This window comes from Syngnathus floridae, chromosome 5, assembly GCF_059516105.1.
Source record: "Syngnathus floridae isolate MCC-2025c chromosome 5, RoL_Sflo_1.0, whole genome shotgun sequence".
Lineage (NCBI taxonomy): Eukaryota > Metazoa > Chordata > Actinopteri > Syngnathiformes > Syngnathidae > Syngnathus > Syngnathus floridae.
Window position 1 is genome coordinate 19,187,994 of NC_142417.1, and position 12,922 is coordinate 19,200,915.

Consider the following 12,922-nt stretch of genomic DNA (forward strand, 5'->3'; position numbering starts at 1 on the left):
CTATTATTTAGAACAAACCTGGGCAAATTACGGCCGGCGGGCCACATCCGGCCCTTTATGCGTCCCTGTCCGGCCCGCATGAGGCCAATCGTAATTTCAAAAAAATAAAATAAAAATTGTGTCGTGCGTACAATACAACTGTTTCGCTTTTATTTTGAAAGGCGTCGCACTTCCGTGTAGCGTGCGTGCATGTGAGCTGTCCATGTGAGCTGTGCGTGTTGGTGAACAGCGCGAAGTAATGCTGCCCTCAAAATGTGTGCTAACGCGAAGAAAAGAAAAGTTGTCAAGGAGCGCCGTGTTTTCAACAAGACATGGACTGCCAAGTATTTCTTTACAGAAATGAAAGGTAAAGCCATGTGCCTGATTTGTGGTACACAGGTCGCTGTGTTTAAAGAATATAATTTGAGTCGCCACTACACGACCAAGCATGAGAAAAAATACGTGTCTGATAAACAGGGCGCATCAGAGGCTGATACATTGCTAGCAAAACTGCAAGCCCAACAAGGACTTTTTATCAAACTTCACACCCAGAGATGGAGCAGCTTTGTCATTTTAGGAAAAGTTAAAGAAGTTAAGTTAATTAATAATTGTTTTTTTATTTCACCTTTACACCACAATTTCACATAGCTTAATATAAAGATAAACATAAGAATTGTATTCTTCTAATTACCAGTACCAACTATTCAAAATAAATATTTTTACAATGGAAGAAAATTGAGCAGGTTTAAGTTATCGTAGGTGTGGCCCTCTGACACAACTCAGGTTTTTCATGTGGCCCCTTGTAAAAATTAATTGCCCACCCCTGATTTAGAACCTTTGGAAAGACACAATGGGAAATATTGTGAGAAAAATGTGGGCCCAATTGGTGACCGTTCTAACATTGTTTATAGACTGTATTAAATACCATTTGCCAAATGATATAACCGGGAAGCTAAAGAAATTTAGGATGTTTTCACACTTGGTCTCTTTCAGCCCTCGAAGCGAACTCAGATCGATGACTCAGCATTTTTTGCGCATATGTGTACGCGCCAACCGTACTCAGACCCCTTTAAAACGAACCGTACTGAGACCTCCTCAGGAGGTGGTCTCAGTACGGTTCGCTAAAAAGTCAACGGTGCGGTTCGCCTAATCTTGCGTTGTGAACACAAAGCGCACTGGGATCACTTTGCCTTTTTCCACTGTATTTTAACCCCATTGGCTTGTCGTAGATTGGTCACGTGACTGCAGGTAGGCACGAAAACAAGACTGTAGAGAACTCAAAGTCAAGGCTGAAATTCCATGTCTCAAACTCCGAAATGGGCAGATCTTAACTGATGCGAAAGAAAAAGCCGATGCCTTTAATCAGTATTATTCAACCGTTTTTACTGTTGATAATGGCGTAGCTCTGAACTTACCAACTCTGTTTGACACTGATGTCTTAGATCAATTTGATGTTGATGAAGATTTAGTTCTGGAGGCGATTCAAAGTTTGGCGGGCAAAAAGAGTTTTGGTGTCGATGAAATTCCACAATTTCTCTTAAAAGAATTGAAGCATAGTCTTATTCTGCCCGTAACAAAAATCATAGAGGCATCGCTGCGAGATGGCATTGTCCCAAATTGTATAAAACAATCAAAGATAACCCCCATATTTAAAAAAGGTTCCCGATCAGAATGTGAAAATTACCGACCCGTCGCTTTGTTACCAGGTTTGAGTAAGATTCTTGAAGAAACGGTTAAGTTAAATATAAATCATTTTTTTGACCGCAATCATATAATATCGGACCAGCAATACGGATTTAGAAAAGGCCGTTCATGTACAACCCAAATGTTGATGTGTTTAGACCAGTGGACGAAAGCCTTGGATGCGCATAGAAATGTAGATATTTTCTATTTGGATATATCTAAAGCTTTTGACACCGTTTCTCACCCAAAGTTGATCGAAGTACTTAATGCTGCAGGAATTACTGGCCGCGCGCTTGACTGGCTTAAAAGTTACCTTCGTGACCGTTTTCAATTCGTGTTCGTAGACGGAGAAAAATCTGGTAATTTATCTATTGGATCAGGGATACCACAGGGTGGGAAGTTAGGTCCTCTGCTTTTTTCCTTATTTATCAACTATCTACCTAGTAGTGTCAATTATTGTGATGTAAAAATGTTTGCAGATGATGCGAAGCTCTCTTTTGTATTTGAAGATTTGAACGACACTGCGTTTGCAGAAAATGACCTGACAAGTATTTTCGAATGGTCAAGAAAATTTCAACTGAATTTGTCATACGCTAAGTGCGCAGTTTTGCATCTAGGACGTAGCAACCCGAAAAAAGAATACTTCATCAATGGAAATTTAATACCCTCGGTAAACCAATTCAAGGATCTAGGATTTACGATCACAGAAAATTTGAAATCTTCAGCGCATGTTTCGAACATCAGCAGGAACGCTAAGCAAATGATTTGTTTCCTCTATCGATCGTTCAAGTCAAGAAATATAGACACTCTCGTTTCGATTTACAAGTCCTGCATCAGGCCCATACTTGAAAGTTCAACGCAAGTTTGGAATTCATACTTGCTCGGAGACATAAAGAAACTTGAAAGCGTACAGAAACTGTTCACAAGGCGACTACCTGGGTTGTCGGAAGTACCGTACGCAGTTCGCTTGGAGGTTGCAAAACTTGAGTTGTTAGAACTTAGAAGATTACGTTTTGATTTACACATGGTCTATAAAATTATTCATGGGTTAGTTGACATACCTTTCAATTCGCTTTTCGAGTGGGCACCCTATGCCGCGACCAGGTCAAATACACACAAGCTCGCAAAAAAGCAATCGAGGCTAGACTGTCGAAAATACTTTTTTTCAAATAGGGTAGTTAACCCTTGGAACTTTTTATCTGAGGATTTGGTTTCTTCACCTAACTTGGCTGTGTTCAAACAAAGATTGTTAGCTGTAGATCTCTCGAGATTTTTGAGAGGGGGGGATTATTAGTGGCCCAATGGGCCCATACCCTCCCCCGCCATGCCATTCCATTGTTCACTATGCGGTGTCATGACATAGATATCCAATAACTACTCGCTATGCTGTATTGATTGAATTGAAGATGCTATTGTCATTGTGGTGTACCTAATGAGCTCGTTATATGACTGGCTGGCTAAATAAAGAAAGAAAGAAAGAAAGAAAGAAAACTGAAAATCCAGTGGCAGCAGCAAGTCGTAGTCGTGACCGTGGTAATAGTAAACATATAGAGTGTGCCGTTCAAAGTTCTGCCACGCCACCTGGACGCGGCATAGTTTGGGGAGAAGATGAAATAGAATGTCTTTTGGAAATTTGGAACGACGACAGCCTCAAATTACAACTCTCTAGGACCCACCGTAACGCTAAAGTATTTCTCGAATTTTCGGAGAGAATGAAAGCAGCCGGGTTTAATAGAACATCTATGCAATGCAGAATTAAAGTGAAAAAACTAACACAGAAGTATTTAGCTACTCGAGCTAAAATGCGAAGAAGTGGGGAGTCAGGGACATCTGTCCTTTCTACGACGAGCTGGATGACATCCTTGGCAATGGCGCCTACGCTAGTCCACTGAATATTGTTGAAGGAGGAAGCATCGACATGGACAAGAAAAGTGATGAAGGTATGTCTGTCAATTGACTATTTTTAGAATCAATTTATTACATTAATTATAAAACACGTTCAATGATGGCAGGAGTCGTAGCCTATATCTTTCAGTCACACACATACTCACTCACTCACACACACTGTCACGCTCACACGTTCACTTTAATTAAGCTAAATAACAGAATCTTTAATTAGAAAGAAAGCCAGATTTGATTTTCTTCAATGTTTCTACTACAGATGTGGGCAGCTGCATTGATGGTACCGAAGAGGAAATTGCTACAGCAAGGACCACTGATCCCTTACCAAATACATCCAGATCTCCTGACGCCAATACTCCTGCCAGAGCTTCCTGTAGCTCTTCAAAATCCAATAAGAAGACAGTCACACAGGAGATGACAAGTCTCATATCTTCTGTGTTGGAGCAACAGAAAAAGGACCACGAGTTCTTCATGCTTAAAGAAGACCAAAGCCTTGAAAGAGAAATGGAGAGGGAGCGCTTCAGGCTCCACATGGAAATGGAGGAGCGGCGAAGACAGGCGCAATTTGAAAGTGACCAGGCAACAATGCGACTAATCGCACAAGTCCTAACCACAATTGCTGCTCAACCCAGCCATCCTTCCAACCCAAACACCTCACTTCACACACTAACACCAGTACAACATACAAACACCGTGGCTTCAGGTGGTGATGATGCATTAGGGGTCGACACAGAAGAACAGCCATTGTCCTCAGTTCTTCACGACCTGAACAGGTTTTTCTAGCCTAGCAAATATATTCAGTTTTCAGGTGTTGCGTTGCCTGTTATATGACCTGTTTGTATCAAGGTCACCAAATATATTTTGCAGATGTATGTTCAATGCACTTTATTTTTTTTAACGAATGACTGATGCAGTCTTTTTTTTTGTTTACATAGTTGACCAGTTGTTAACAAAAACAAGGAAAACAAATATTTGTTTTGTTTATTTTTTCACAAAATGATGACTTACTTGTGTCATTGATCTGCCAGTTAGGCTTTTTTGTTTGTATAGATGACCAGTTACAAAGAAAACAAGAAAAAAATTGTATGTGACAATTGTGGTTTATTTTAAAATAACAGATGATGAACAAGTTGAAACTGTCACTGCTGATATGGCAAATCCAGTTCAGTTTTTTTGGTCAACTTCTGCTCATTTTCCAGTTTTCTGAAGGTAACAAACATTGTAACATCGTTTCGCATTGAACAGTAAGCAATAAAGTGTGTCCAAAAAATGTCTTGTTTTTTTCTGAAATAAATACTGAACCCACAGAATGCTAATGAAAAACGCAATAGTCACCACTGTTAGAGATTTGCTCACTCCAACTTATTTTGCAAGAACCACACGGGAGACAAGCAAGTCCTTTTTAGACACCTGCAGGTGGAGAGTTCACTCGTTCAAGGAATGAAGTCTGAACCCTCGTTCCTGCGAGGGGATATTTATTAAGAGAAACAGAGTGGGGGTTGAGAGTGGGGGTCAGAGTAGACAAATGGCCGAAGCCCCTGGCTGATCAAAGCACAGCAGGGGGTCCTTCACGATGTTGTGTGAACAAAACAACTTTGATTGCTTCCTCTGCAGCTAGTCAATCAGTTCAAAAGATCTTAGCACTTTGTCCTCCTACTTTTGTTAAGACAGGACAAGCGAGTTTAATTATTACAGGTTACATTCCAACATAATCATAGGATCAAACTAACCTGAAAACCCTAACAACCACAGCTTAGGCCTAAAGAAAAAACAACTATATCTGAGCAAAATATATGGTAAGTACCCTGCGAATTTCATGCCCAGTCCTGTGGTCAGGGATGGGCCCACCTCCTTTGATGACCTCCTCAATTCCATCAGCCACATCTTCTAAAAGATGTGACTCCAATTCCTCCCCTCTGCTCTCACAAATGTTGTGTAATAAACAACAGGCAGTCACTCTACCTGAGCAATTTTGTTGATGTCGTGGTCATTTCTTTTCAGCAAGCATCTCCAGCGAGCTTTAAGCCTCCCAAAAGCCCCCTCTACACACATTCTAGCTCGACTTAATTTATAGTTGTACCGTCGCTGATCCTGGGTTAAACCATGCCCTTCAGGGTAGGGGTTTTGAACCCATGGCAACAGTAGGTAGGCTGCATCAGCCACTACTGATAAAGGAACGGCAACTCCCTGGAATTCATCAGTATAGGGTGGGAAGAGTGTTCCAGACTGGCCTTTCTGAAAAAGAGTAGAATTTGCGAATACTCTAGCATCATGTACTTTTCCTGGCCAACCTACATTAATGTCCCAGAACTGCAATTTGTGGTCAACTACAGCTTGGAGTATGATGGACTAGTGGCCATTACGATCGTAATAGTCAGCCTTGTTGACATTAGGGGCTATTATGGGCACATGTGTACCATCAATAGCCCCAGCACACTGGGGAAAACCCCATTTATCCCTGAAGCCATTGATTATATCCCTCAAACCAGTGCCTCTTGGGACATTGATGAAGCGTGACTTGAGTACATGTACAATGGCAGAAACGGTTTCATGTGTGATCATGCAGGCAGTGGAGAGACCTAGACCAAAGAGATGTGAGATTGAACGGTGTTAGAGATTTGCTCACTCCAACTTATTTCGCAAGAACCACACGAGAGACAAGCAAGTTCTTTTTAGACACCTGCAGGTGGAGAGCTCACACGTTGACGGAGTGAACTCTGAAGCTCTCCCAACTGCAAGGACATATTTATTAAGAGAAAGAGTGGGGGCAAGAGTAGACTGAATAGGAAGCCCTTGTGCTCTAGTCAAAACATATCAGGGGGTGTTTTACGACCTTGTATAGAATGGGATTCATTACCGGTTGCATTCCAACATAATCATACGATAAGGATACTCTGTAAAACCCTAACAAACGGTACTCTACATTAGTGGAGAGCCTCCGTAGTGTGACAGCAAGGCGGTGCTCCACAGATAGAGGTATCCTGTACCGAGTTCTCTGCCGCTCAAGGTATGGCCTCAACTGGTGGCAAAGGTAGTGGAAGGTATCCCTGCCCATCCTGAAATTACGCCTCCAGGCAGTGTCAGTCCAAGTACTTGTGCTCTTCCACCAAAGGCGAGACCTTGGTTTTGTCCAGCATGCTCTGTTAACAAATATCAAAATTTCAACATCAAACATTATGCTATTTGTGTATTTCAGTTCTATATATCTGTCTATCTCAATTCTATCTGTCTATCTCAATTCTATATGTCTCTCAATTCTATCTGTCTATTTCACTTCTATCTATCTATCTATCTATCTATCTATCTATCTATCTATCTATCTATCTATCTATCTATCTATCTATCTATCTATCTATCTATCTATCTATCTATCTATCTATCTATCTATCTATCTATCTCAATGCCCTAATAATATTCCCATGTACACTAGCTGTTTCTCTCCAGTTTCCACGCTTATCCTCTGAACCCTCATCACTTTCTCCCCATCCATTCATTCATTCATTCATTAATGCCTACCTTTCAAGTGAAAGCTGAAGTGTCATAAATGTTGCCAGAATCAAATGTTGATTGATCATTTTTTGTTGCAACAAAGTTCTTCTCCGCCATGCCAGTCTTCTTTGAAGTTTCCTCAAACGCTTTTTGTGTTCATATGTACTATTTTCCCTTGTTTTGTGTGCTAATATCGCAAGAAAACACACCAGTGCAAGCAGAGCAGCAGCCATTTTGCTCCAACTGAAAACTACCCAGAATGCAGTGCAGCGGGAGTGTGAGAGCTCGAGAGGACCAAGTGTGAACAGAAAGAGGACTGAGGCCCCATCAAGGCTGAACTGAACCAGAAAGAGAACTCGGTCCTCTTTGAAACACACAATGTGAACACAAAAAGAACTGAGTTCGTTTCCTCTTGGTCCACTTACAGAGGTCTGAGTTCGGTTCTTTTAAAAGGGTCCAGGTGTGAAAACACCCTTAAAACCCTAATTGAGTCCAAAGTAACACCACCTGTGTTATTTTCATTCATGCATTATGTTAAACCTTAGGGGCTGTAGAAAAATTTTTTTTTTTTTTTACAATGTTGAATTTCTTTTTTTTTTAACCATGTTTTTATTTTTTTTGATTTTTACTGCTGTGTATTTTATACTTTTTTCTACTCATTAGTAATGTTTTTAAGAACTAGTTGAATTTTCTTTTTTTGTAATAAACTATTGTGACCAACAATGTGATTGTTTTTCTGTGTTTATTCAATTTAAAATCACAAAATATCATACCTGTTTGTTTCATTAACCGCGTCACACTCCGATATCCAGCAGACCACATCTAACAATGGGTGGGGAGAGATGTCTTGAAAAGCTCTACTATAATGCTAAAAATCCAGCTAGTTTCGGGGGAGAGGCACACCTACACAGAACAGCGGCTGTTAGCTTTAAAAACACCAACATTAAAAAAGTGAAAGCTTTTTTATCCGATCAAGATGCTTATACTTTACACAAACCGCCCAGAATAACTGTTAGAGATTCGCTCACTCCAACTTATTTTGCAAGAACCACACAGGAGACAAGTAAGTCCTTTTAGACACCTGCAGATGGAAAGTCCATTCGTTGCTGTGCGTACAGCGATGTTCGAATGGAGGTCTGACTCTCGGCTCCTGCAAGAGCATTTTTATTAAGAGAAACAGGGTGGGGGTAAGAGTGAACTGAATAGAGAAAGCCCTTGACCTCTAGTCAAAACATAGCAAGGGGTGTTTTACGACTTGGTGTAGGATGGGACAAGCTAGGTTATTTATCACAGGTTGCATTCCAACATAATCAAATGATAAAGATAACCTGGAAAACTTGAACACATCGCTGATGAGATTGCTCCTCTGCAAAGCTGTGATGTCGGCCTGTTAATCGGCTACAACTGTGCTCAGGCCCTTATACCAAGACAAGTGGTGCCTGGAGAAGAGCATCAGCCGTTTGCACAGAGAACAGACTTGGGCTGGAGTGTGGTGGGATAACCCCTGTCTCAACTATGGAGATGTAATTGGAATGAGTCACCAAGTGATAGGTACATCCTTGAATGACCATCTCCTGACTGGTCCCGAGTTGGTGGGAGTTCTATATCGCTTTCGAAGAGGTCCAGTGGCAATCATGTGTGACATAGAACGCATGTTCCACCAGTTCCACGTCAAGGCAGAAGACCAAGATTACCTACGATTCCTTTGGTGGGAGAATGGTAATCTTGAAGGCCAACCTTCCATCTATCGAATGAAAGTCCACTTGTTTGGTGCCGCTTCGTCACCTGGTTGTGCCAATTACGGATTAAAGCACATCGCCATTGAAGGACTCAGTAAAGACACCATAAAGTTCATCCAACGGAACTTCTACGTTGATGACGGTCTGTCAAGTCAAGATAAACAGATCAGTAACAAAAAGAACTCGAAGCTGTCTTTTATATACGAGAGGGAGTTATAGTGAGAACTGTGTAAACAAAAACATAAACATACAGTGCATTTCTTGACAATAAATAAATATGCTCAAAATAATCTCCTTTGATCTCTTTTCACATCATATTGCACGACTGCTAATAAACGTAATCACAAAACATATAACCTATAAGACTATTAAACAAATAAACATTTAAACATCATCACAATAATCATTACAATATACATATATACCACCACTAGCAAACATACTCAATTCTACAATACTGCAGCAAACAAGTGGTTATATTAGCCATAAGCTTCAATGCTGATAAACATGGTACATAAATCAAATGCAAACTTCCGCAGTGAAACAACACAAAAACGTCACCCTCATTACCTTATTAGCTGCATATACAGGCGTGAGAGGTGGTTAGTAAGGCTTAAGAAACTTAACTATAACTTGGCTAGTCAACAGCTTAGAAAACTGGCCTTTCTTAGCGGAGATTTTCGCCGGTGGTCAGTTACTAAAACGGGTCCGTGTGAAACGACACAGAACAATGTTCCGCCTCATTGACCACCATTAATAGGTAAGAACAAAAATACCTTTAGCTGAAATACTGCCACAGATGCAGTTACATGACATATTGTTTGATAGCAAATCATTGTTAACGCTTGACAAATCTAGCTCAGGTGTGTCACTTCTTTGGTTTGTTTTGTTAAATGGTTGCAAATCAATTTCATCAATGTTTGTTAAGAAATCTGACTCTGCTGACGTGAGGTTTGAATGATCCATTATATTTCCTTTTTTACAAAACACAACAGAAACAACACAGAGTAGTAAAAAAAAAACAGACCTATCTTGATTTGGCCAAATCTATCAGGATACGTATTATCCTAAAACTTTCTTGTAACCGACTTTTGAAGATACAATTACCACTGCATTTTACAGAATGTCTTCTATTCGTGTGGTGATCACTCTCGCATGCCAGCTTAAGCCCCTTGCTGGCTGAGTGGTTCGTGCTGTAGAAGGATGACCCCTCCTCCTCTTCCTCCTTCCTCTTCGAACCCCTCGTCCTGTGTCACGACGCTTAACTGGAAGTAGATATAAAAAAAAAAAACAGTTAAACCTTTATAATACCAAAAATAGCAGGTCGAATGATAACATAGAAAGAGAAAAACATTAGAAGGGATACCTCAAACTTTGTTTGTCGACTAAATGTCGACTCGTGAGGATGGTTCAAGCCTTCATATGCAGAAAGAGCCTCCGCTAATTCTGTGTCCGTGGATGCTTCCTGTCGGTCGACGTGGGGTGTAAGTAGATTGGTTTCAATGGTAGCACGTGACTCTGATGCGGTTGGTCTCACTGGCTCTGATGCGATTGGCTCTGCCGTTTCCGATGCTTCAAAATGGCGTCCAGAGACACCCACTAGAGCAAACCCGGGCAAAATACGGCCCGCGGGCCATATCCGGCCCTTTGTGCGTCTCTGTCCGGCCCGCAATCATAAATTACATTTGGTTACAACTTAAAAAAATTAATTTAAAAAAATCAGTGTCGTACATGCAATACAGCTGTGCTGCTTTAATTTTGAAAGGCGCCGCACTTCCGTGTAGCGTGCGTGCATGTGAGCTGTGCGTAGGTGAACAGCGCGAAGTAATGCTGGCCTCAAAATGTGTGCTGACACAAAGAAAAGAAAAGTTGACGAGTGCCGTGTTTTCAACATGACATGGACTGCCAAGTATTTCTTTACAGAACTGAAAGGTAAAGCCGTGTGCCTGGTTTGTGGCACACAGGTCGCTGTGTTTAAAGAATATAATTTGAGTCGCCACTACACGACCAAGCATGAGGAAAAATACAGAAATCTGTCTAATAAAGAGTGCGCAACAGAGGCTGATGCATTGCTAGCAAAACTGCAAGCCCAACAAGGACTTTTTATCAAACTTCACACCCACAGAGATGCAGCGGTCAGGACAAGTTTTGTCATTTCCTGCAAAATTGCCAGAAAAAGTAAGCCGTTTACTGACGGAGAGTTTATTAAGGAGTGCTTATTGGACTCTGTTGCACTGATATGCCCGGAGAAAAAGAGCGCATTTGAGAATGTGTCATTCTCCCGACGTACCGTAACAAGGCGGGTTGAGGACACATTGATATGTTTCTATAAATGTGTTGTAATTCACAGTTTGAGGAAAAGTTAAAGAAGTTAAGAATAAATTGTACTGATTAATGATTTTTTTATTTGACCTGTACACCACAATTTCACATAGCCTAATGTAAATATAAACTGAATAATTGTAGTCTTCTAATTACCAGTACCAGCTATTTAAAATAAATAATTTAGTGCATATTACAATGGAATAAAGTTGAGCAGGTTTAAATTATTGTTGGTGTGGCCCTCTGACATAACTTCATTTTTTTCATGTGGCCCCTTGTAAAAATTAATTGCCCACCCCTGCACTAGAGTCTGTGTTTCAGAATCAGCTTGTGTCAGCTGCTCGTTTTGCCTAGTGGCCGCAGCCACGAGATCTGTTACATACATAAAATAAATCACCAACTAGTAGCATTTATATCAACTACCTTAGATGAACAGTTGACTCACCGTAGTCTGATTGTGTTACATAACAGCTAGCGTCATCGTCAAAAGATGTATAGACATCGGCAAAAACGGTGATGTCTATAAACATTACATAAACATTACATCGTGTTTTACAAATAACCCCTGTGTATTATTATTATTATTATTATTTATAATTATACCGACAAAATAGTAACATGACTTACCATTAACCATCTCGAAACAATTTTTGACGCACTCCGACTCCGTTGATCAGAGATCATGGGCTGGCTTGTCTTCTCAAAATGAGCGCTGGTCATCCGTCCCAAACTAACTTTAAATTCGGCGGAGAAAAGACCACGCCTAAGGGGTCTCGTGCCGCGAGAACACTCTGCTACCGCTAATGATTTGTGACGTCGTTTTAATGACTCGACCTCAGCTAAAACTATTGTATGTTAAACTTTCGCCTTCAGATGTCTTTTTCAACAAAGTTACACGCAGACAACTCGGAGCCAATAATGTTGACTCTCATGACTCAACTAGCGGTGGCCCCACAAGCTATTGTATGTCAAATTAGATGCCTTTTTCAACAAAGTTACACAGACAACTCTGAGACCCTGTTGGATTTTGTCCACAATTTAGGGAGCGCGTTATCTGCGCCTCACGGCAAAAGCCATTGCCAATCACCTGTTATCCAATTTACTCACTGCGTGCTCGTTTGATTTCTTCAGATTTAGGAAAATGCTAAGACACTGAAGCAGAAATAAGACTTACACAGGTTGGTTGAGTTCAATCACAATTCTTGTTCAAAAAGCTCTGTTTTCAGGAAAGTACAATACAGCGCTGGGCCCTTCAAGAGCAGAAAGTCTCCATTCAGAAAAGGCAACATTCAACGTTTTTGGTCAGCTTATATTCAGTTGCACATGCCAGTGTGGGCCGAGTTTGATGGGTGATGAGTCTTTGGGGCGGGGCAAGTTCGCAGGATAGTCTGATTCCATGGGAGTGGGTGCTGGTTCGGTGAGAGCTGGTTCCGTGGGGTTGGGTGCTGATTATGGGTGATTCGATGTGTGGGGGCTGTTGTTTTCCTTTCCGTCTTTCAGCCTTGATGATCATCTTTGGCTGGGCTGTCTCCCCCTGGCACCTGCTGGTTTTATCTCCAAGTGACCTTCCTGTAAACATTCTCCTCCATTCTTGCACATACACTGTCTCACCTAATTCTTTCATCATTCTTTAAATTTTGTCATTTTGTACGAAATTATGTGAGAATTTGGCTGTGACGTCATTAATCTATTACTGTTCCCTGACTATGCAAAGTTTGTTCTTTTGATCTCCATGTACTTGCTTACGTCATCATACTCTTAGTTTAATCATGCTTTCAACCATATCTTTTCTTTGTTAGGCAAAATAT

The 12,922-nt window shown here is 40.9% G+C and overlaps 1 long non-coding RNA gene across 1 annotated transcript; it reads right to left on the reverse strand.

Annotated features, from left to right (window-relative positions):
• Positions 1-6,474: 6,474 nt before the first annotated feature.
• On the reverse strand, positions 6,475-12,107 carry LOC148398460 (uncharacterized). The gene is made up of 3 exons (XR_015858706.1): positions 10,159-12,107; positions 7,081-10,057; positions 6,475-6,704 (listed from the first exon to the last, which is right to left on the reverse strand). It is a non-coding gene; the product is annotated as an uncharacterized LOC148398460 (long non-coding RNA).
• Positions 12,108-12,922: the final 815 nt, after the last annotated feature.